The following is a 26,411-nucleotide window of genomic DNA, read 5'->3' as shown; positions in this document are numbered from 1 at the left end:
CTGAAGGTCGTGGGTTCTAATCCCGCTCGTGACACTAACTTTTCCATTTCAATCAATACCTTACATAAAGATTAATTAATTGAAAGAAGTGATTTGGTCAATCGGAACACGAAATATAATGGACTTCTCATTTAAAATAATGAAAACTCTTTTATTTTTTTATCCAGACAAGATATAACAGTTGAGCCTTAACGATTGATAACAACACTTTTAACTATTAGTTCTGTACTAAATAAGCAGTAAAACGAACCGACTGAGCTAATGATGTTATTTAAATTTTTTCCAGTACCCTTGCAGATGGAGAGTTTATTTGCATTTTTATCTGTCCCCATAATGATTACAGATTGTCAGTAAGTACTAAAATTTTTACCACTTAATTTTATTGTTGAAATCTTATTAGGTATATTCTTATTGCTGGTTTGCACTACAATAAATCTTAAAAGTCTTAGCGTTAAATATTTTTTTAAAATTAAATTAAATTAATGTTACTATCACTATTTAATAATTATTTCAGAACATTTCCAAACTATTTGATTTATAAATTGTTCAAACTGTGTCCAATGTTCTTTTGCTAGACTCCGTAAGTCTGCAGGCCAGCCGCTTTCTGCCAGAGTGACATGCCGAATCAACAAATACAGGGTGAATTGCTACTCGTGCTACAAACTTCTCCAGTAGATTCTTCACCCTAAAATGAACAAAAAAGTTCATATTGTCCATGGTCCGATTCTCAACCATTTCTGAGTAATTTCGCTTTTTATCGATTTTGAAAGATATCACGTCCTGGCGTCGGAAAATCGTGATATCTTTTAATCTAAACATTTCTCTTAAAATCTATAAGCACCGTTGAAATCCCCGTTAATTTTTAGAGAGAATCAAAATCATAATTCCATTGAAATTTTTTAATTTAATTTAATGCCCATTTAGTATGTAATGCTTAAGAAGTTTACAAACAGCTAGAAGGTCAAGGAAGAAAGACCCAAACGTTTTGCCACCTTCATCTTCTTATTGAAAAATTAACGGGGATTTCAACGGTGCTTATAGATTTTAAGAGAAATGTTTAGATTAAAAGATATCACGATTTTCCGACGCCAGGACGTGATATCTTTCAAAATCGATAAAAAGCGAAATTACTCTGAAATGGTTGAGAATCGGACCATGGTCAATATGAACTTTTTTGTTCATTTTAGGGTCAAGAATCTACTGGTGAAGTTTGTAGCACGAGTAGCAAGTCACTCTCAAACATTAGCAATCCTTGAACCACCATTTTTTCTCTTTTTGTCATCAACATCTTGGTCTCACAACCACTAAATAAGAAAATGACGAGTGCGTTGGAAGCGTTATTAAATCAGGTAGTTTTCCTCAAATTTGCTGCCTTCTGAGACTAAAATTAGAAACTCTGGATTACTTTATACACTTTCCGATTTACACAATTTTCCACTCTTTTTGTAGTTCTGGCTGAAATAAAACACAAAAAATTAGCCCAAACATTTTGCCACCGTCATCTTCTTATTGAAAAATTAACGGGAATTTCAACGGTGCTATTAGATTTTCAGAGAAATGTTTAGATTAAAAGATATCACGATTTTCCGACGCCAGGACGTGATATCTTTCAAAATCGATAAAAAGCGAAATTACTCTGAAATGGTTGAGAATCGGACCATGGACAATATGAACTTTTTTGTTCATTTTAGGGTGAAGAATCTACTGGAGAAGTTTGTAGCACGAGTAGCAATTCACCCTGTATATCTCTTGGTCGAACATCTGGCATCTGAAAAGTATGTGGTGCCATAATTTGGATGTTCCACTGTTTGCGCAATTAGGGTTATTAATGATATTCGTTCGATGTAGTGCCATGGTACTTTTAATAGTGGGACTTATATTTATTATTTAAATTCATTCAATGGTTGGAATGCAGGCATTGGTGTGGATTCCTTTTATCATCTCTGTCCACACATTTTCTAATGCCGTTATTGACCTATTGACTAAAATTTCACATTGGTACCCGCGAGTAGGTTATTGGCAAGCTTTCATCGTATGTATATGCAGGATCTTTTGCAATTTTATCTGCCATTTCGTTTCTAGCGTGTGCTTTAAGCCAGCGCCATCCCACCTGCCAATTCTGCTTGCAGTTTCTTACTCGTTGCCCGAATTATTATTCGGAGATCGCGAGATGCGGTCTGGTGTGACGTAGGTTTTCGAAAAACATTTTCTTTATCGTGCCAACGTTTCGATCTTTATTGAGGTCATCTTCAGGTCTCAACGTGTTTTCTGTGTAGATGTGTCATTATTGGATGTCGTGTTGAGAGTGCCCAGATGATCTCAATAAAGATCGAAACTTTGGCACGATAAAGTAAATGTTTTTCGAACACACCAGACCGCATCTCACGATAATAATCATTAACTAACGGTCACTAAACACCACACATTTCTTCAAAATTATGATTTCGGTGTTCCATGAGCATGTCCAATGATACCGCACTGTCTGTGTTTATCATAGCAGTGTTCATAGGTAGAATCAAAAGGTTTTCTGGGGTGCTTTTTAATAACTATTTTATCGCATGTATCAAGCTAGAATTTCTACTTGGTTGTCACCTCGCCACTTTAGCGTGCATATGCATTTCCGCTTGCGTGATATACTACAGCAGAGCAACCCCCAGATAAATATATGCCGGATCGTTTAGTTGATTTAAATGAAATTATTATTTTACTAATAACTACTATTTCATTATTCAGTTTAGATGCAAAAATTAGGTGTGTCTGAAATATAAGACTTCATTCACCAAGGACACTATTAATAACTTTTGTTTATCAAAGTTTTCTCTGTTTGGTGAATGTTTGTTGATAATTGCCTAAGAAGTGAACGTTGGCGAAAGTTAGTAAAAGTTAATTAAGCGAGGTGCAAATGAGGGTGGGAAGTGATAGTTTTTATTAAATTATCGTTTTTATTAGAAACAGAAATCATGTTAGCTTTGACCAATATGAGTACCCAGATATCGGGCTTTGTGCTTATAAAGCTTCTTAAACATTAAAGTTACTCTGATTTGTCTGAGTTGTATACGTGCAATACAGAATATGTACATTAAAAAAATCATGGAAATAATTAGCTACACCCTTCTCTAAAGGGACATTGGTTTAAATCGTTCAAACAAATGACAGTTAAAAAAATTATATGTTCAGAATGATTTACCTTTTTTGGCTAATCTAGTCACTTTGTTATCAAATCTTTTCCTATTTATTTTTCATCTTGTTTTCCATATAATGCTTGGCAGAAGGCTTTTTTTTTGTCATCAGAAATTCCACCCTCATTTTAGGGTTGCTCTGTTTGTCCTAAAGGAGGCGGTTTACAGGGTAGATAAGGGTGGAGGTAAGTGGGTAGCCTTCCATCCGGAGATATCGGCTAAGAGGATCTGCCGTTATCTTACCGTTGGTGTTCAGCGGCCCCATCTGGCTTAACAACAACTTACCGGTTCATGAATAAACTCGGTTAGCGGTGCACAGGTGCTCCCGCCTTAGGGCTCCACCCAATCCGAAATCTCTGGCAATGGACTTTAATACATTCTATTTAGATTTGTTAATTCTTAATTGGCCATTCCCAGTTTTGGTGATTCCAGGTTTGCCTGCGAACTTTGGGTGCGGAACATGAACTATTATGAATATGCAATGCTCGTTTGAATTAATAAATCGCTTTTATCCAATTTTACATTAATAGCTGATTCTTAAAATGTAAGAACTCTGTTTAGGATTGTTTAAAAAAAATAGATTTTCTTTTTTCCCCACTCTTTTCAATCAGCGTTATTGTATAATTAAACTATGTTTAGAAAAATAGTTGTGCATCTGCGTGTTTTCCTTGTTTTTCTGATCGTAATTTAATTATACAGTAATGCTAGTTATAAAAATAGAGAAAAAATATGGAAACAGAAACTGTGTTAAATTATTATATTAGGGGTATTGAAGGTAAGGTGTTAACTCGCGTTAACTCGAAATGCGAAATGTCCAGTAAGATCGTGAACGCCCCCTTCTTTTCTGAGATGCTGCGCGTGTCGACTGGTAGAACCAAAAATAAAGCTATAACAATCCTTGAAGGCTTGTTGCTGTTTGTTTTGGTTTTTTTTGTGTTAAATTGTAAGATGTCAGAAGTCAATAATAATGGAAAATTAATGAAGTCTTTCATTCAAAATGCTAACTATGCACTCGAAAAGTACTAACCAATGAGAGGCTTCAATTCGTGCCGACATACCTAACTTGTATCCTAACTAGTGACGTACGATACCAATCGATATAAGTAAAGTATCGAAAGAAAATTCTTTCGATACCGAGTAATTTTGGAATCGAATATTGTCATTCGATACAAGTACTGTATCTAAACGTTTTGTAGTATCGGAAAATATACTCAAATAGATTTTTCGTTGAGTGTTCAAGCAATATAGAATTGTTATTTACCGTTCGGAACAAACCTCTCATCAAACTGGGAATTGACTAGTTACTTGTGTGATGATTAGAGACCGTTAGTCGATGATTATTCAGAAATCGTGAGATGCGGTCTGGTGTGATGTAGGTTTCAGAAAAATCTTTTTCTGAAACCTACATCACACCAGACCGCATCTCACAAAAATCTGAATAATCATTGACTAGTTACTAGTTAGAGCGCCTACTAGCGGCATATACCAACAAAGATAACCTAGAATTTTAATTGGTGGTTGTCATAATTCTTTCCCGCATCGCACCTTCCACTTTTAATTTCAGTAATTTATTATAAAATGTGTTTGTCATTAGGTCCCTAAAATGTGTTCGCCTTCCTTCTCGTAGGTAGATACGAGATCATGTCTCCTCCCAAAAGTAAGACATGAGGTTATTTTACTAAGAAAACTGAATCGTTGGCATCTTGTAAACTCAAGGGAATACAGTAGGAATAAGTCTTGTCTTTTGAAACATTTGAAAACCAAATACCCGTCGATCAATTTTCTCAAAACTGGATGACGATAAAATTTAAATATTCTTACCTACGTACCCACTGCATGAAAAAATACTTAAAAAAACATCAACTGCAATCTTGATTATTTTAACGCATGAGCGTATTTTAACCAAAGTCCACAATAGTAAGTTGATCATTTATGAATAAACGAAAAAGTACTCATATGCGTAAGGACTCATTAGAATCGAATAATTTCTGTCGATACTTGAGTAGTATCGAATATTTCTTCCGATACCAATATCGAGTACTGGTATCGAATATTTTCGGGTATTGCACGTCACTAATCCTAACGTCTAACAGCCTGCAACTTTATAGGATATGGAATATATATTTTACGAATGAGAGTATAACGACAGGTCAGAAATTAACAAAAGAAATGTACTGGTCTGATTTAATTAACGCGTATTTAAAAATAAAAATATGTGTAAACAAAAAACAGCTGTTAAATTTATGGTTGCCATGTTGGTTTTTACATTTTCGACCTAATATCTAACATCAGCTCTGGCCTGGTAGATCGAGCAATGTTAATTCGCCGATTCTTACAAGTCTACGTAATCATTTTCTCGATCTAACAGGACCTAACAGAGTTAACATGGTTAACACAAAAGTCGTGAATACCTCTTTTATCTATAAATGTGGTACCATTGTTAACAATTAAATTTTTTTCTTTTCAAGCGTTTCCATATTATATGATAGTTGTTGACGCCCACAAGCTTTATTTTTCGTTGTTTTCGGCTCACCAACCAAGGCACTGTTTAAATCGCTGAGAGACGTTTTTTCCGTTTTATTTAAAATTTACTACTGTAGAATTAACTAGACTTAGCAAATACAATGTTGATAAAGATTAATCGCTTATATTGCTCTAAGTGGAGAAGTCACTCTTAGTGACACTTTGATGTAGCTAAACACTTGTCACTCGCTATCACTGGAGTTAAGATCACGAGGCCATCGGCGTTTTAGTCGGCGGTGTTGAATATCGGGAAGTGTGATAGAGGAAAGTTGAGTTACTAAGGGATTGAAGTGATCAGTGAGTGAGAAGTTGTATCGTGATTTGATGGCGTGGGAAACATAAGGGCTGTTGAGATCATGACGAAGGGTGCGATTGGGCAAATAGAAAGGAGCATTTCAACGGAGGGTGTTGGACTGGAAGGATTGGATTCGATGTCCATGTCAATTTGAGTAATGTGTTGTAAATTAGTCTTTTATTGTTAAGGGATAATTTAGATCTTCTGTACAAGAGTCGAGAAGGGTCTAAGTAGCGAACACACTTTGTAGTGGGTAGAGGAAAACGATTGAGGTATACAAGAGGAAGGAATGCTCGCCGTAATGTGAAATTAACGTACTGGCATTTATTTTTATCCTTCACTATTTTAGCCAAGGATCAAGGATGGTAACATGAGTCTGTAGGTAACGAACAGCAAGGACAGTATCATTGTGAGTGGACAGTTGGAATTGGAAGTGGTAGAGGTCTAGTTTAGTTTCGACTTCAGTGTTATGTTGTGCGTCAAGTATATTGGGATATGAAGTGAACGTATTGTACAGTTACTATAGCGATCCTTTCACTTCGTTTGTTTTTGTTCATGATCCGTCGTCACGTCTGAAGAGAAGCGAGTTATTTTTGTATTTTAGTTTGCGTCGAGTAGCTTTCCGTAATGTTGTTCCATATTTGTGGTGGTATGTAATGCTGTATACTGTTTATAAGTTTTGTCCTTATACCTTTTCAGAGCAGTTTTACTCTCCGCTCTGGCTGTATTTTTGATATTTTGACAAGTTTTTATGTAGTATATGTATGGAAGTGACTTGAAGAATTAGGAAGAATTCTACAAAGCTTCGGCCTTTGTATGGGGCAATCAGTCTCTCGCTTGCTTGGGTCAGAAATTGACTCACCGCCTACCTATTCAATTATTGATCCCAATATCTATTTTGTGTCTGTCTTCAATATCGATTTGTTGTCACTGTGATCGTTACATTACCGATCTCAAGGACAGCTAACGTCAACTATACTCGTCATACGGCTCTACAGGGACCTTCTGTCGACGTCGAACCACCGTTGGAACATCGTCCCGTACAATACTGTTATGAACTTCAGGTACATTTAACTTTAGTTTTGAAAGTAATTTTATAGGTCTAGTAAATTAATAGTAGTCTAGTGAAGGTAATACTAAAAAGTTGTACTTAGTAAATCTAGGTAAAATAGATAGATTTATGCCTAATTCTTCAAGTCACTTCCATACATATACTACATAAATAGTACAGCCAATATGTTTCAGGAACTGTCATATATATGTAAAACAAGATTGGACCAAACTAGTATAGTATTGCAGAATGACATAGAAGTATAGGAACATGTTAATACAAGAATTTAATTATTATTAAGCGTTCATCAAACCTTATTATAGATCAATTTTATTAACTAGTAAAAGTCACACCCAGATCTATCTAATAAGAAAATACAACAATTCAATACAAATGTAGGCAATTTATTTATTTTTTTAAGTACTCAATATTCCTACATCGACCTTTACTTTTATGAATATTCCGCCATCGACCCAAGTCACGTACACAGCTCGAGGGACGATGTTGATGCTAGTTCACCATTCAATCTAATAAATACTCTCACTCATACCAAATACAGAAACACAAAACACAAAATTTGACGTCTATACAGTAAAAAATTCCCATTTCTCCTACAAACACGGGACCCTGATACTCACTACCGTGTCCGAGAACCATTACTAAATCCGGCGGCATGCCTACATGCTCCCTGTATGGAGCCAAGGCATGACACGCCTCTATTATGTGGCACATCGAGCAACCTTGTAATATTATGCGTTATAATGCTTACATGAATTTAGTAGTAATAATTGACGGTATTAATTATTTTATATGATTTACTTTTTATGTAAAGTCTTGGTTGAGATAAGAAGATTGTATTAACCTTTCGTTCAGGATTATAGGTATTAAAAACCTAGAACAATTGTTCTTTACCAGTATCTTTTTTGAGGTTTGCACCATGCTGGTTCCTCTCTAACTCAGGCTTTTGTCGTAAATTAATCTAAAATTTGCCACTCTCGTCCTAAGCGGGTTCTGTAATACAGAAGGGAAGAGCAAAGCGCTGCGGTGGAGCGCTACAGGTGTCCCCGGTGCGATATTGGCAATTAGCGAGTCACTAATTGCCACTGAAGGAGCTCTTCTAATACCCGAAGGATTCCTACCAGAAATTGAATTATGACTAGTATATTAGTTACTGGAACAATCGTCAAAAGCCGGCTCTACTGATAATTGATAGCAAACGCTTACAGGTTTGATCATATGTGATCACATATACGAATAAAAGTTATTGTTTTGTAACATGCAACTTAACTACCTTGCTTTTAAATACGATGATTCCACGTTATTTATTAATTTTGATTATATGTCATTGTTTAGTTAAAAGATTATCTTATTACAGAAAAAGATTTTTGGCCATTTATTCCTGCGGTTAATGAAAAACAGGTATTGAATTTTTTATCAGTTTTAGTACATAAAAGTGGAAGGGATCACCGATTTTATTGAGTTGTATTTCGTTTTGTTGTCCTTCTAAAGTAAAATCCAAAAAAACTATACAATAAAGTAATTAAACTAACAGTTATATAAGTTTATATATAATTTACTGCAGTTAAAAGTTGCATTCACAAATATTGAAGGGCAATCAAGGAAGTTTAAATCATTAAGATATACATATTAATGGTTTGTTTGAAAACGACACGCCTTACTTAATATTATTTCTACTCCATATATGTAATTAGTAGTCACAATTGACCGTAGTAATTATTTTAATTAATTATACTTTTTATTTAAGGTCTTGATTGAGATAAAAAAGTTAGTTATAGAGTGGTGAGCGGGTTTCGCATCCTACAAAGAAAATGTTTTTCTAAACCTTTGGCACACCAGACCTCATCTCACGATCTCCAAAAAATCATCAACTAACGGTCACTAAACACCACACATTAATTATAATTTTTATCTAAGGTCTTGAATGAGATGAAAAAGCTAGTGTCGTAAGCGGGTTTCGAACCCTACGGCTCTAACCACTTGAGCTGTCATGACTTCGACCCACTCGAACACCAACTCATCTCAAACTACCTTTTACATTTTCTTTCTTTTTGCCATATTTTCAAATATCCTGCAATCGGGATCCGATTCTCGGCGATTTATGAAGTGGCCACTGGGAGCTGTTAGCGAAGTAAGCACTTCAGTAATTATTATATTAGACCATATCGCACACCCCCAACAAAAGTGATACAACTCAACAAAAGAAAATTTTACAGGAGAGACAAATAGAATTATACTTTTTTTTACTTATGTATTAACGTTGTTGGCAATAAAAACTGTCATGATCCATCAAATTTGTCTTTCGTTTCTCCAAGACTTAAGCAAAAACACAAAACTTAAAAATTCAGCTGTACTACCCCTAAAAAACTATCCCTTTTTAAGTTGTGACACTTTTATTTCATATATTGGCCTCAGTAATTTAAGTTAGTTTGTTTGCTCTCACGATAATGGTGGTCAATGAATGACTATAACTGTATTAATTTTTTTTGTGATTGTAACAGACCGCATGCAAACTTAACAAACGAGCATAAATATGTATGTAATACGTTTTACTAAGATTATTTTATATCGTAATGTGCGTTCCTCCTGGAGTTAATTATTTATTTAAAATACAAAATTAATTATTGAAATAAAGTTTTTATTGATTATTAAAAATATTGTAATTAAATCATTAAAAATCGCTGAAACTATAAAATAATTTAAAAGTTAAAAGACAACGTTGAAAAAAAATATGAAAAACAATATTATAATTAAGAATATTATTAAAATAATAGAAATGATATTAAAATAATTCACGAATACTTTAGATATTATATTTAGTATAATTATATTTTTCTTAGTATATAATATATTACTTTACTAAGATCAAGTTATGGTCTTGAGGAAAAAGCAAATTCTGTTGTTACTGCCAAGCTTTCGACCTATTTTTAAGTTCATCATCAGGCCTATATTAATTTAACATTACGGAAAGCATACTTGAACAATTGTTTTTCATAACGTGAAAATGTGACTAAATAAAATCCCGACATAAAATCCTTCACTAAACAAGAAAAAGCTGACGTAACTTGAAATTTTACACTTTTCCTGATAAATACACTCACCGATGCTTTAAAGCTCGACACAGAACTAAGATATACGACTTTTCGTAAATGGTGAATGACGACAAAACGTTCCCGCCAGTTCAAAAGTGACATATAGTGCTGCTTAGCAGCTACAAGACCAGAAAAAAAACTTGCGTCATTTTTCTTGTGGGTGTGCGATATATATTTAGATGTATTTAGTAGTCATGATTGACGGTATTTATTATTTGCATTAATTACACTTTTTATTCAATGTCTTGGTTGAGGTAAAAAAGCTAGTGACACGCTCGTGTCCGAGTGGATGGATGGTCAGGATAGCTCAAGTGATTAGAACAGCGGCGAATTGAGCGGAAGATCGTGGGTTCGAATCCCACTCGGGGCACTAGCTTTTCACATCAACCATGACCTTGGATAAAAAATATAATTAATTTAAATGTGCTAACGTTAACTGATCTTGGTTATTTGCTAATTTTATAAGTGTAACAACCTAATCCTGGTAAAGGGAAATTTATTTGGATCAAAACAGGAACTCAATACTAACCAAAATGGAGTAAACAATGAAGCTGGCTAATATCCTACCATTTAATATAGCTTTTACCAACTTATTACATTGGCAACTTACAAAATTATATTATAATATAGCTACTTTTCTACTGTAGACGGTAGCATTAACTAAAAATAGTTTAAAAGATTGTTGCTTTAGGATGTTTTACAATATTTTATGTTAAAACAATGTTACAAAGTTACAATGTGTGAAATGTGTGTGACAGAGAAACTGTTATAATACCCGAACCAGAAATTCAATATATTGTGTCATACTAACAACATTGCATTATTTTGTTTATATGTAATAAAAGAGAAAAGTTCTGCAAATTTTACATCTTTCGTATAAAAAGTTACACAAGCACGTGCTTCTCACGCATGATGATTGACGTAAAAAGTAGCGTTGTGGCTAAGAAGTGAGGCAAAAAGGTAGATAAGCCGAAAAGGAAAAGGAGTATAGCCGGAGTAGTTCTCCCAAAGGAAAACACATCGGGGCATTAAGAAATTTCTCCCGATTTTCTAAATCCGTGTTTATGCCTTTCCGTTGTTCAGCCTCGGTAGGGCTTTTTCCTTCGTGTATTATAAATGAGGCACTGCTTGCTCGCCCGTCCCAGGGCGTCTTAGCAAATGGCGGCAAAGAATGAAATCGAAAGACGGTTCGTGTGATAAACGGGGAGAGATATTTTATTGAGAACCAATAGCTCACATCATACTGAAAGGTATTCAGTCATAGATTTCAGAAAGTAGAAAGTAGAATTATTCACTCTTTTATTATGTAAGTTTCTTACTGGAAGTACTAAAGATAGTAAGAAGAAGTATTTCTTATAAATTACCGTTTATCGCAACCGCAACAGCTTATTAAAAATTACATAACCAACAAAATTACGCTCAAAAATTACTGGCGGTAAATCAAGTCGATAAAATATTTTTATCAAACCAAAACATTTACTTTTAACCCATTGTGAAAAAGAACTACTTTATTACTTATTTACTAAAAAGTTAGTGTCACGAGCGGGATTCGAACCCACGGCCTTCGGCTATACGCCGCTGCTCTACCACTTGAGCTATCGTGAATTTCAATCTACTCTGACACAACTAGCCATCTCAACCTACAACCTTTCAAATTTTCTTTTTTTTTTGCCATTTTTCAAATGTCGTGTAATCAGGAATCGAATCTCGACGACATATGAAGTGGCCAGTGGTTCGCAGCGGCGTATTTAGCGAAGGTTGTTGGTTCGAATCCCGCTCGTGACATTAACTTTTTCATTTCAACCAAAAATCTTACATAAAAAGATTAACTAATTGGAAGAAGGAATTTGGTCAACAGACCACTAAATATAATGGATTTAATAAGTAAAACGAAGTATAACTTCACTAACAGCACCTCTTGGCCATGTCACTTTTTCATTTCAACCAAAACCTCACATAAAGAGATTAAGTAATCGTTAACAAAATTTAAAACAATCAAAATATAATAATATTATAAAAAATTTAATTATTGTAGCCGTCCTTCGGCAAGATAATATAATAGAACTAAAACATCATCGAAGTCAAAAAGTGTTTTCTGCTTCTTGTTAAACATCCCTGGTCTTTACACGCAAAAAAAAACACAGGATTACAAAACTAAGGCAAAAACAAAACAAAAACAGATCATGCGGTCGTAAATCGTTTAGTGCTAATCCTTGATGGAATCGATCGCCTTGCTCTCAAAAAGTATTGAGGAACGATATCACTCGTAATCCACAAATTGGATTATCTTGAGTAAAGTTCTTTTTTAAGGGCCTAATGCTTAAAGTTCCTGATAACATTCGTAATTTACACAGAAAACAAACAGAAACATAATATCAATAATTCTGATTAATCCAATAAAAACGTAACAAAATTATGTGGGGTTTGTTGCAAAGGCTTCAGCAAATAATTAATTAGCCGAGCAAACACAACTAAAGTCTACAAAGTAATAAACGTATTTTACCGGTCAGTTTGAATAAGACATTGATTTTGTGCCATTGTGTAGAAAACGGATTTACCATGGATTTCAGTTTTAAGCCGCAAGATTTAGGCGTTGACACGGTCACTGTAAGGTAAAGGTCCCGGGTTCGAATCCAGCGGCCCTGCATTCGAACCCGACATACTTACAAATGGGCTATTTTTTTCAAAAACACCGACACCCTGAGGGTTTATATGACCTCTTCTGTTGCGAACCCTTGTTAAAAAATAAAATAAAATAAATAACCATGTATTTCAATTATAAAAAAAGTGTGAGTACATAATCGGAAAAATCTATATGGTAATAATTAGTTATATAGGATTAAGCATCGCGATACATACCAGTTGTAAAAAATCTCGTATTGCATTCGAAAAAATATATTTCAACTTCTATTTGTTTTAATAAATTATTATTTATTGTTCCCTTAAATCATCGTCCTAAATTGTAGGAATTTGAAATATAAACCACATAAATGGACAAAAAAATTGTAAGAAAAACATCGACAGTATTGTGTGTGAATAAATCTTAAATAATAGTATGCAATTGTCGCACGCAAACTATAAAGAAGATTTGTCATTATTATATTTATTATGTTGTAGTTTTGTCGTTCCACTATTACCCTGGGTTGCCTATAGGCTCTATTTATACTAAACTTTTTTGTGGGATTTCTTGTTGGGGTTATTGGGCTGATGAATCCTCGGTTTTGTGGTTTCGGATCTTCGTGGTTTTGGGTTTGTGCGTACTTTTTCTTTGTGGCCAAAGGCTACCCCGCAAAGACCAATAAAAAAAAACTCACGATTTTGTTGTTTAATGAGATACTTTTAATGAAATTGCCAAGATTAATAAATTCAATCACTTTGTTATATTTATATGGAATAATGATAACGTAATTAAGACAAAAGGCTTCTAGAAATTATAAATGATGGGGTGAGTGTGGTGTTCAATCCTTTTTAAAAAGATAGTTCCTATTCACAGTAAGTTGTTTTGCAACAATCCGGATTTCGAGCCTTTTAGCTCATCATCAGGTTGAAGGACTTCTACAACCTGATGATGAGCTAAAAGGCTCGAAATTCGGATCGTTGCAAAACAACTTACTGTGAGTAGGAACTATCTTTTTAAAAAGGAAAGGCTTCTACGTACAAGATGCAACAAAATATAGAAAAATTCAGTGAATTGCTGTAAGAAGATACATAACATCCATTTGCGGATTATCGCAGGCATGGGTCTATTGAATGCGGATTTACGGATAAACGACCTTTGGGAAACTGTCCAAGGCGGTGGACCTTAGAGAGCCTTTGGGGAGCGGCCGGCGGAATGAGGTTGTCCCAATGAATATTCATGTTTTCATTAGACGGAATTTAACACCGGCTACATTTCGCCGAGGATAATTACGAGATTTAACACAATAACGTCCGAAGGGAAATGCGCCGATAAAGCCGCACGCACGTAAGTCAACGGTTGTAAAAACCTCAGCAAAAACGGACTACGTTGTACCGTTATTAACTCGGGCCGTAAACATTGCCGTAAAACGTAAAACGGAAAAGAAAAAAATGGCCGCCTCCAGTTAAACGCAAGCACAGCCTGGCTCTCGCTATGAGCTAATTTAACGATTTTCCAATTTGTTTAGACCGTTCGTGCAAGGAGAATTTCTCCTCGATGCTAGGCCATCGTTCATTATTTCATGCCCAATATAAATCATCTCAAAATTTCATATTCAATATCGCTTCTCGGAATAGAAAGTACGTTATTGCCTTCAGATAAATACACTTCCGGGCTTTTACAGTCAAATCGCTTTTTCTATTCGATTTCCTCCTTGGCTATTTGTCGAAACTTTAGATGCTGGAAGGGGGCTTTAAAAAAATGTATTTATTTTCACGCGAATTAACTCAGTGCTTTTGCTTAAAACATTAGTTTGAAATTCCATTAAATTAGAATTAAAAAGTTGGAATCAAAACAAAACCAATGTCCAAGTTCAGAACAATAATCCACAATTACAGCCGAAGTGAGGAGTAAACCCAAGATTATGGTTAAATGGGATGGAGGTTTAGAACCGAGGAAAATAGCCATTCTTTCATTATTTTATTTCCCTCTTTTTTTTCATTTGTCCTATTTTACGTTGTCTGGAAGACACTTCCACAAGGCCTAAGTGAGCTATTTTATCTTCACTTACGTTTCGTAGAAAATGTATTTTGGCACTTTGCTCTATCGCTAATTTTAAATATGTTCTAATTGTATTCTCATTTAATAGCATTTCTTAAATAATTAAATTGTTTCTGGCATATCATCTATCGGGTAAATTGTTAACAATAACTGAATTTAATATAACTTCAAATTAGGCATGCATAAAGATTTTGATGATTACAGTTTGTACAAAAGGGAATATTAATAAATATTGCCCTTATCCCTTGATATTTCAATAAAAAATTGTCGAATTGTCTTTGATATTTAAAAATTACAGTGGTATTTATTCGACGAAACCTTGTAACATTATCGAAGTCACGATAGCTCAAGTGGTAGGGTAAACGCGTATTTAGCCGAAGGTCGTGGGTTCGAATCCTGCTCGTGACGCAGACTTTTTAATCTCAACCAATACCTTTCATAAATATTAATTAATTGAAAAATGTTAATTGGTCAATTGGACCACGAACTGTAATGGATTTAATAATTAAACTGAAGTATATCTTCAAGAAAGCTCTCCATGGCCATTTCATTTGTCGCCGAGAATCAAATAGATTACACGGCATTTGAAAAATGGCAAAAAGGAGGGAAAATTTGAGAGGTGCGGTTGAGATGGGAAGTTAGTGTCCGAGCGGATCGAAGTCACGATAGCTCAAGTGGTAGAGTAGCGGAGTATTTAGCCGACGGTCGTGGGTTCGAATCCCGCTCGTGACGCTGACTTTTTTATCTCAACCAATACCTTTCATAGGGGACCGCGGTAGCCGAGTGGTTAGCATGAGAGACTCTCACGCCGCGGTCGTGGGTTCGATTCCCACCGTTGCCCCTGGCCCTTTTTTCCCAATAACCCCCCAAATTTGAACACACATATACGAATTTGTCACATGGCTAATATGCATAGTTCATAACGCCAAAAAAAAAAAAAAAAAAAAAAAAAAAAAAAAAAAAAAAAAAAAACTTTCATAAATATTAATTAATTGAAAAATGTTAATTGGTCAACCGGACCACGAACTGTAATGGATCTTGCAACATTACATTAATCCAATTATGTTTAGTGGTCTAATTGACCATATTAATTAATATTATTTCGATTAATTATTCTTTTTTATGTAAGGTCTTGTTTAAGATGAAAAAGTCAGCGTCACGAGCGGGATTCGAACCCACAACCTTCCGCTGAATACGCCGCTGCTCTTTAACTTAAACTATCATGACTTCGATCTACTCGGACACCACCTCCCCACCTCAACCTACAACCTTTCCCATTTCTCTCAGCCGATGGGTTCGAATCATGCTCGTGACACTAATTTTTGCATATCAACCAAGAACTTACATAAAAAGAATAATTACTTGTAATATTTTTAAAAAGCAGAATAAGTATGAAATATTGATGATTTACAAAAGACACTTAATTTACATTGTAGAACGTTTGAAGTTTATGAAGTTTATGAAATTTATTAAATAAATTGTATAAAAATAAAAATCATGAAGGTATGATCTTTATTCTTTGATGTATTTAAATATAATCCAGCATTTAAATATTTTTATCGTTATATGCAAAAAATTAATTTAGATAAAACATTAAATCAACAAAATGGGACTGTAAAAATATAATTAATCTCGGTGGTCGGTGTGCGAATTGTTGGTGCGTCAGCTTGATTAAAAATTGATCCGTATAATTTTACTTGCACATTTTCCAGGAATTATCTTTTCCGTTTGCTTTACTCGAACCCTCTGTGTAATTTTTGGAATATGAGATTAAGGACAAAGCGGTCAGGATTAAGAGCTGTCTGATTATTTCCCGGTATCTCTGATGTTGCCTGAAACAAACTCTATTGTGGATGAAATAATCAACGAAAACCTGCATACCATAGCAACAATGAGCGGTTTCAGAAGTTCTTTTTTATCAATGTGTCCCCTACCGAACGAATTTACAAAACATTAAAAAATGTTCACATTACACTGTACGATAATTCAAACCGTACCGTAAATATACTCGAATTTTCTAAAGGGGAGTTAAAAAAAGGCGTAACGCCGCTGCTCGGAAGCCTTTTCGAATTAATCTCCTTAGAGCGAAATACGCCGAGGACGGGCTTTTCGTCATGCTCGGAAAAAGAAGGATATAATGCCGATGAGGATGAAAACCTAAGAACGGCCAAGGATTACGGCCAGGACAGATTTTAATTCCCAGTCGGGTCTCCTCCGCAACATATTGTCTGCAGAAATCAGCCAAAATCGATAATTCTACCTTTGTTGGCCGAAATTTATGAGCCATATTGTTGCGAGTTGTGGGTGGAAGTCGGAGAATGGTTGACACCGTCTTTCGCAATATGCTTCTGACAGAAATTAAACTTTTATAAAATATTCGATGGATTTTTGATCTGCTACTAAGGTTAATTACTTTTCCCCACTTATATCCGAGATATACATTCGATTTATGAGCTTATTAAAAAAAATAAATAAACAATAAAAAAGTATCCAGGAAGGTAAAATTTGGTCTACAGTTTGCAATTAATTCAAATTTATTGCGAATTATTTGATCAAATGTACCTTACAGTTTTGATCTGGGCTTTAGTACTTACCTGAAACAGAGCAGTAATTACTATTATAAGTACAACAATTAACTTATAATTGATTTATCAGTATTAGTTAACCAATTAGCAATAATAACTTTCATTAATTAACTACCATCAAGTTTGCACCATCAAGTTAAATCTTTGATTATTAATAAGTTAATTTATCTTTCATAATTGTATAACAATAAAAATGTTTTTCATATAATTTATTTAACTTATTTTTCCTGCGCACACTCGGGCGATAGAATAATGAACATGGCTAATAAATTCCCTCAAATGAATTTTCTCTTATCATTTAATAATTTTATTCGTTATGAAAAAGACCCCAGTCGGAATATTCCTTGCACTAATAGTACTTATTTAGTAGCTGTAATTTAATTGTACATTATTGGATTATAACAAATATATTAGTATAATTTTGCGAAACATCTTCTTTTATTAATTATTAACTTCTATTCCAGTAATCATTATTTTTGTTATTTCATTTTATTTTATTTTTAAAATATCTTTTATTAGAAAAATTGAATTGTTCATTACCTTTTCTTTCTTAATCAACATATTTTTGTTCTGTAATTATTTTCTAATATTATTTATATATATCTTGTAATAATTTAACTACTTGTACGGTTTATGATTAATGATAAATGTGATCTTTTTATATATAATCATATGAATCATTATTTTTACTTATTTTTTTATTTTATATACAATGTTGTTTAATGCCCATGAAATTTTTTCCCTTTTTAATTTTTATTTTTATATTATTTATGTATTATTACATGTTAAAGACTTCAGTATTTAAACATTTTTGTAAATTGTTATATTTATTACGCCGTCATCAACTTTATGAGATTTATTCAAAGTTAATGGGCTAACTACTAACGGGGCATGGAACTGACACGATGATTGCTGGATGTTTTAAGCGATTACATGCATTTCTGCCAGTTCCAGAGCTGTGGCATTTGTGGCAGAGGGAAAACTGAAAGAGCGACGGTAGGATGATAATAACATATGGATTAAATTACAATTTGTAAATTTAATTTTTTCCTATAATCAAAATGATAATTATCTTATGTTTTCGGTTGATTGTTCGAATTAGAGTTGTTACATTAACAAAATTATAAAGTGTTTCAATCTTATTTCGTTTTATTTAATAACGCCTATTATTTCCAGGCCTATCTGCCTTTCTTCTGCTCTCGGGAGTTTACCACAAATTTTTGCATGTTTAAGCGATTCTAAATCTGATTCTATCAGTTTCCATCTGCAATTTAGCTTTGATTTAGAGGGAATAATATATATTAATATATAAATATATTAATATTTACAATTATAGAAATAAATGTTGTCCCAATGAAGATGTCCACCCTCCCTTATTAAGTATTTCAATTGTAGACCGGACTTTTTTTTTTGTCGTAGTCTAGTTTATTGGTGAATTATCGGCTATAACAATAACAAGAGCCTTTATTTTTCATTATATATTCGTTAAACTCACTGCGGATCTAATGGTGTTCTACACTTTAAAATCTGACAAATATTTTCTGAAACAGACTAGTTTATCGATGATTTATACTATTTCTGCATGAATGTGTTGACATCACTAGTGAGTGTTCAGAAATGAAGTGTTTTAAAAAAAACTCCCTTTTCATTTTTTTGCCGACGTTTCGACTTTTATTCGGGTCGTCTTCAAGGCCTGGGTGAATTACAAAACTTGTGTTGATTGATTTTGTACAGTGTCGTAACATCGTTATGAAGGTTGTTTGTGAGAGGTAAGTGGTAGCAATTACAAAGTAAAAGACTTTTTTCATTTCAAAAACACATTGATCCAAATTATCATACCCACAAACTAAACTTAAATCTTTAGACGTCTAATCGCTTTTCACAAACATCCCAACAGATCTAACATTTTACATTATTAAAGATAAATGGCACGACATAACACCATACAAACATCCTTCATAACAATGATAAGACATCGCTGCACAAACATTTATTTCACATTCAACGACAATTCCTACAAACAACTATTCATCAAAGCCATGGGCAGCAATCTGGGGAATATACTATTATATATAGTGTAATAGATAAACGAGCAGATATAGTGATGATATAATTACTTGACATTGTTAAAAATATTAAAAATTAAATTATTCATTGTTTAACAAGAAACTATTTAGTTTTAATTAGAAAATTGCATTAGAGTCCATTTAAGGAAATGATGCATAGATGTGATACATACTGTATAGTTTCGCACTGCAGGTCAGTTATGATGGTTTAGCAGACCGTTGGAGCCGTGAAACGTTTTAATTTTTCTACAATATTTTTACATTAACTAGTCATATATAAAAAATCATCAATGAGTGCAAGAATAATAAAAGTAAACGAATAATTACTTTGGAGAAGGACTTAACCTAATTTATTTTTCAATTTTTAAACACAACTACCTTTCACGTTACTCTTTCTCACCATATTGATACATTCTAACTGCAGTACCCCTAGTAAATACAAACAAATTTAAACACATTAACAACTTTCATCCTCGCTCACAATTCACACATAAATTCGAAACAGAAAACAATGTACTATTCCTAGGCACACTTGTAATAAGTCACATGTCCCATAAATCAAGAACATTCCTCTCCTCAGACCACATTAAAATAGCCTCGAAAAACCACAAAACAATACAGGAACTTTTTGCCAAAATCGAATACCTAACACCTACAGCCTAGAAATCCGATGAAATTTATACATTTAATTGTATGCACTGTTCAGTTGCATACATTGGAATTACGTCACAATATCTGGAAGAAAAAAGGAAAAAACGTCACGCTTATGACTGTTAAAACTAATCCCACAGCATTTTGAAAAGGAACACAACTTTGATTTCATCAAAATAAAACAACCTAAATACCGAAAAAATACATCCACAACTTGCTAGAAATGGTTTACATAGATAAATGTTAGACGCACACAACATTAATTATAGCACAGATGCAAACTCAGCCGTTGCTACGCCAACATCATAAAGAAAATAAACCATTAAACTTTATTAATCCATATATGCAGGTGTATAGGTATTAACTTATATATTACACCCATTTAATTGGAAACGATTAACTTTAGCAAAAAATAACCTAATCTCATCTAGCTGGGAAATGAAACTAACTTGTTCTGGGCCATCTTGTTACAAAAAGTATAACCACTCAGTCGTCTTCCGTCCGGCATACTTCAGAAATGGTCGATTCTATAAAACTTTTCCTTTCAGTAAAAGTGGCACAAAATAATACAGTACAAGTTCAATAAAAATATGGGATTCTCATCTGTCATGTGTTAAATGTGTCACCGCCACGCGATTCCGAGCTAAAATTAACTTGTGGTTTGTAGAAGTCCATGCTTGCTAAAGTTAATCGTTTCAGAATTAAATGAGAGGACGCATACAAATTCACGTTTCACAACAATTTCACACGACATAAATATGACACCACAAGCATAGCATCACACTTTATGTGAGTATACACTTGATTAAAAATGTATATTATTTACATTTGTATTGTATTTTTTCCAAGCAACATATGATTACGATTCACCCAGGAGCTGAAGATGACCCGAATAAAGGTCCAAACGTTCGCAAAAAAACGAAAAAGGTCTTTTATAAAATCCTCCATGCCTGACTGCTTCTCACGACTTCAACAAATTATAGAACAACCGGTCGCTAAAAAACACACATTTCAATATTAAAGTAACCTGATTGGATAGCAAACACTGGCAGATGTTTTAAAAAAATATTCCAAAAGTGGTAGCAGAAAGGGAAAAAAAGAAAGGCAAACAGTGTTAAAGCAAATATTCCTAAATTTATCGTTTGTGATGAAAGCTAGTCTTTAGCTTTAGTTAACAGTTCGTTACATTATTATCCTGTATTACGTATGCAATAGAAGTTAGATCGACAAAATGTGTACACGAGGCGAGGCCAAGCGTCAGAGAAAATTCTCCCGATGTTACAAATAAATTGGCAAATAGTGAAATTACAGGAGATCAGATCAAAAATATTAACAAATGTGTGGTGATAAGTGCAGCTAGTCGATGATTATTCGAAAATCGTGAGATGCGGTCTGGTGTGATGTAGGTTTCAGAAAAACATTTTCTTTATCGTGCCAACGTTTTGATCTTTATTGAGATCATCTTCAGGGCCTGGGATTTATAAACATTGTTTAAATTTAACAAATACATGTAGGATGTGGAAAAGTGAATTTATACAATGCAAAAAATATTTTTTTATATTCAATCAAAGATTTCTACTCACTCAAAGTGTTTGTTTTCTAGTAATTGTGCCATTCTGGCGTGTCCTTGAGATGTCAGTGTCATTATACAAAAATGTTTTTCTATACCGACTTCCTTCCCCACTCTTTCAAAATCCCACGGATATAAACATAAAACAGCAATATCTCACTGGCACTCTCAACACGACTCGCAAGAATGGCACAATTACGCAGAAAACAAACACTTTGAATGAGTAGAAATACTTTGATTGAATATACAAAAAAAATTTTTTTGCATTGTATAAATTCATTTTTTCCACATCCTACATGTTTTTGTTAAATGTAAACATTGTTTGTAAATCCCAGGCCCTGAAGATGATCTCAATATAGATCGAAACCTTGGCACGATGAAGAAAATGTTTTTCTGAAACCTACATCACACCAGACCGAATCTCACGATTTTCGAATAATATTAACAAACCTGCCACTAAATAGAACCACCATTCCTTTTACTACTTAATGCTATAATTTTTCACGATTTAAATTGTGTTTTCATTCTTTAAAATAGGTCTCTTTGTTCGGAGACAATCGCAATCATGGTTTGGCAAGAGAAGATCGAATAACATTCCGAACAATGGGTGGCGATTATGCGACGCTGGGGATTTGAACCGCTTCGGCCTATTAGTTTGATATCCTCGTTAATCATTGACCCGTTTATTAAGTGACTATGGCGGCCAGTCACAAAATCGATTTTCTTGCTTAAGTGGACGTTGTTTCTTAAAGCTTCCCTGCCAATTTATATTGCGGCACAAAAAGGATAAAAGATTAATCGATTTGATCAGTGACAAAAGGAATTTTATTAATCAATTGGTCAAAGAGACCAAAACAAAACTGTTTTTAAATTTTACCGGAAACTAATTTACACTGATTGATGAAATTAACGCACCACCATTAAAATTAGTTTAAACTTTAACTTTATCTCAACCAAGCCCTTACATAAAAAGAATAATTAATTGAAAGAAGTAACTTAGTCAATTGACCACTAAACGTAAATGAATTAATGTTTAATAAGTAAAAGAATGGTTGAAATGAAAAAGTTAGTGTCACTTCGAACCCTCGACCTTAAGCTAATTTGGTCAATAGACCACTAAACATAATTGTCTTAATAAGTAAAATAAGTACTTCAGTAAACTGCTTCCCATGGCCACTTCATACATCGCTGAGAATGCAACCTTAATTACACGACATTTGAAAATTGCAAAAAGAGGGGAAATTCGAACGGTTGTATGTTGAGATGGAGAGTTGGTGTCCGAGAGGATCGAAGTCACGATAGCTCAAGTGGTAGAGCAGCCGTATTTAGCCGAAGGTCGTTGGTTCGAATCCCGCTCATGACACTGACTTTTTGTCTCAACCAAGACCTTACATAAAAAGAATAATTGATTGAAAGAAGTAACTTGGTCAATTGACCACTAAAACGTAAATGGCATAAACTTTAATACATACCAAAAGGCGGTTTGATTATAAAAATAATGCATAAAAAAATATTATTACCTCGCATTTCCACTTCTGGTACAAATAACGTTCGTTACCCGTTTGCATTCCTTGTAAAAGATTTCTGATAAAATCCTGAGGAATTTATCAAGAACAGCCGTTTTCAACTCTTCTATGTTTTTAAGACAAGGGATTTGCCGTTGTACTTGTCGCTGAAGTAGACCGCAGATGTGTTCGACTGGGTTCAAATATGAACTTCGGTCTTGCCACATCAAGCACTCCATTCCAACCTCATTTAGGTAGTCATTCGCAATACGTACTCTATGAGGTCTAGTACTATCCTGCATTAGCAAGAATCTCTCACCGATTTGGGGGACAGGTGGCACTACATGTTGTTCAATTATGACTTGCAAGTACCTCTATGAAGTTAGAGATCTTCTTCGCACAACAACCAATTCGGTGCGGGCGTCGAAGAAAATGCCATCCCAGAATATGAATGAACCACCGTCGAATGCCACCAGGATAATAAGTACAGTATGGTACTTTCTCCTAAGCGTCTCATTGTGAAATTACGCCCATCTGAAGCTTTCAGGCCTACTCTCCCCTCATCAGTAAAGAGAATTCGTTCCCTATCTTCCCATGTCCAATTCATTTGTTACCGTGCAAATTGAAGCCTGGCCATTTTTTGAGCTGTGGTAAGAAGAGCTCCACTAGTGTTATTTTCTTTGAGTCTTCTTTTTACAGTCTCAGAGGAAATTGAAACATTTCGGATTGTCTTACCAGATTTCTTATCACATTTCCCGTAATGCTTCGGATTCGTAGAGCCTGTTAACGATGAATCCATCATCTAAGTTGTCCGTTGACCTAAGTCGACCCCCTGGCTTTCTAGTGTGAAACCTTGCTTCCCTGAAGCGGCGAAGCTCCTTCGTATTATAGAGTGATTAGCGACTTCGCGCTGGCTGTATCCTTCTTCTAATATTGTTATAACCCTAACACTGTCCTACCCTTTCAAATCCTTGACTGGATCCATTAAAAAATGTTTAAGGATCGGAATAATTAATTAATCTTTTTATGTAAGGTTTTGGTTGAAATGAAAAAGTTCGTGCCACGAGCGGGATTCGAACCCACGACCTTCGGCTAAATATGCCTTGACCTATTGTGACTTCGATCACTCGGACACCAACTCCCCACCTCAACCTACAACCTTTCGAATTTTCCCTGCTTTTTGCCATTTTTAAATAATGGACTTAATAAGAATAATATCAAACGAAATCAACGAATGAAAAGAATAACGGAAAGCGATTTTTAGGTGTAGCAAAATGGAAGGGCATAATACTACCATTTGTGCAAATGGGATTAATCAATAGAAAAGTAAATAAAGGAAGTAAACAAAGCATTATTTACTGTTTATTTGAACTAAAATAGCTTCTAATTAACTGTAATTGATGCAGAAAGATAATGAATTTAATTTTAAACTAAATAAATTGAGTGCTGGGTTAAATTTTTCTATCAGTGTATTTTCTTTGTAATTTTACTTGATATCAATTTATTACACATGTATATTGTCTATTATTGTGCATTATTCTATTTTTATTTATTATTTCTTCTTTATGTACATATTATATTGTATTTAAACTAACCTCCTCTGTATTTGGCTATGTTTCGCTATAACAGAGTAATTAAAAATAAAATAATTATTTTACACGTTTTTGGCATTATTATAGTGCACAAAATACTTTTTTCTTCAGTCCTTCTTGCACTATCGCTCTCATTCTCTCTCTCTCTCTCTCTCTCTCTCTCTCTCTTTCTGTTTCTTTCTTTCTCTCTTCCATAATTTATGACCATCATTTATGATTTTCGGCAATGTGATGGTTTTTACGAGAAAATGAAATATTCAGATGAGAAATGTGACATTATTAGAAAGACAAACTAGAATTAATAACCGTGTTGTATTATTACACATCATTTATATATCGATTGCAAAATTTCAATAGAATTGTTCGGTTTTTAAAATGAGTTTAAAAACGTCGTTGATGTACGCATGCTTGTGATGCTTCTGCCAGCAATAGTATGCCAAGTTAAGAGAAGATTACTTTTAATCTCATTAATTTTAACGGCTTACGATCTTCCTGTTAAGTAGGAGGAAATTAAGTTAAATGGTGTACCTCTAATACCACACTTTTAGAGTCTCTTTAATAACAATGAGTGGTGAATAGAGTCAAATGCTTTTTGAATTTGCCCAAAAGAAAAAAGACTAATAAATAATCACCATTATCGAGCTTTTCAAGGAATGGACCCAACATAGATTTTGAAATCCAGATCCCAAAGGGTATTCCTCGATCGGTCTGACAATTTTTTTTATATTTACCACATACCTTTTTTAAATATTGTTATCTTTAAATAATCAAAAACAATAAAATTGATATTTGTAAAGAGATTAAGCTATAATGAAACAAAACTATTGAATAGAAAAACAATTTAAATTTTTTTATATATTTATTTAATGAATTTACAATAAGAAATATGAAAGAAAATATTATTTTCAGCAACTGAAATTTTTCTTAATTTCGCAGAGAATAAAATTCTTCATTATAAAAACAACAAAAAACTTTTGCTATGAATGTGATGCTTTGTAAGGTTTTGCATTTTTTGGATATTCTAAGTACTAAGGAGAGTTTTTTAGTTCCAGTTTTTAATGAATTTACAATAAAAATGAAAAAAATATTATTTTAAGCAGAGGAAATTTTTCAGAATAAAGTTCTTCACTAAAATAACTACAAAAACGTTTGCTATGATTGTGATGCTTCGTCAGGTGATACATTTTTTGGACATTGTAAGTACTAAGGAGAGGTTTTAGTTCCATTTTTTAATGAATTTACAATAAGAAATTTGAAAGAAAATATTATTTTCAGCAACTGAAATTTTTCTTAATTTTTCAGAATAAAGTTCTTCACTAAAATAACTACAAAAACGTTTGCTATGATTGTGATGCTTCGTCAGGTTATACATTTTTTGGACATTGTAAGTACTAAGGAGAGTTTTTAGTTCCAGTTATTAATGAATTTACAATAAAAATGAAAAAAATATTATTTTAAGCACATGAAATTTTTCTTAATTTTTCAGAATAAAGTTCTTCACTAAAATAACTACAAAAACGTTTGCTATGATTGTGATGCTTCGTCAGATGATACATTTTTTGGACATTGTAAGTACTAAGAATAGTTTTTTAGTTCCAGTTTTTAA

General features: G+C 33.7%; 1 long non-coding RNA gene across 1 annotated transcript; it reads left to right on the top strand.

Moving 5' to 3' along the window:
* Positions 1–282: 282 nt before the first annotated feature.
* LOC106668497 lies at positions 283–26,411 on the top strand. Its single transcript, XR_002910113.1, has 4 exons — positions 283–350; positions 25,920–26,001; positions 26,108–26,189; positions 26,292–26,411. It is a non-coding gene; the product is annotated as an uncharacterized LOC106668497 (long non-coding RNA).

The sequence above is a fragment of the Cimex lectularius genome, unplaced genomic scaffold (genome assembly GCF_000648675.2).
Source record: "Cimex lectularius strain Harlan isolate CLEC.00 unplaced genomic scaffold, Clec_2.1 scaffold144, whole genome shotgun sequence".
NCBI classification, from domain to species: Eukaryota; Metazoa; Arthropoda; class Insecta; order Hemiptera; family Cimicidae; genus Cimex; species Cimex lectularius.
This window is presented reverse-complemented; position numbering and strand designations above follow the sequence as displayed.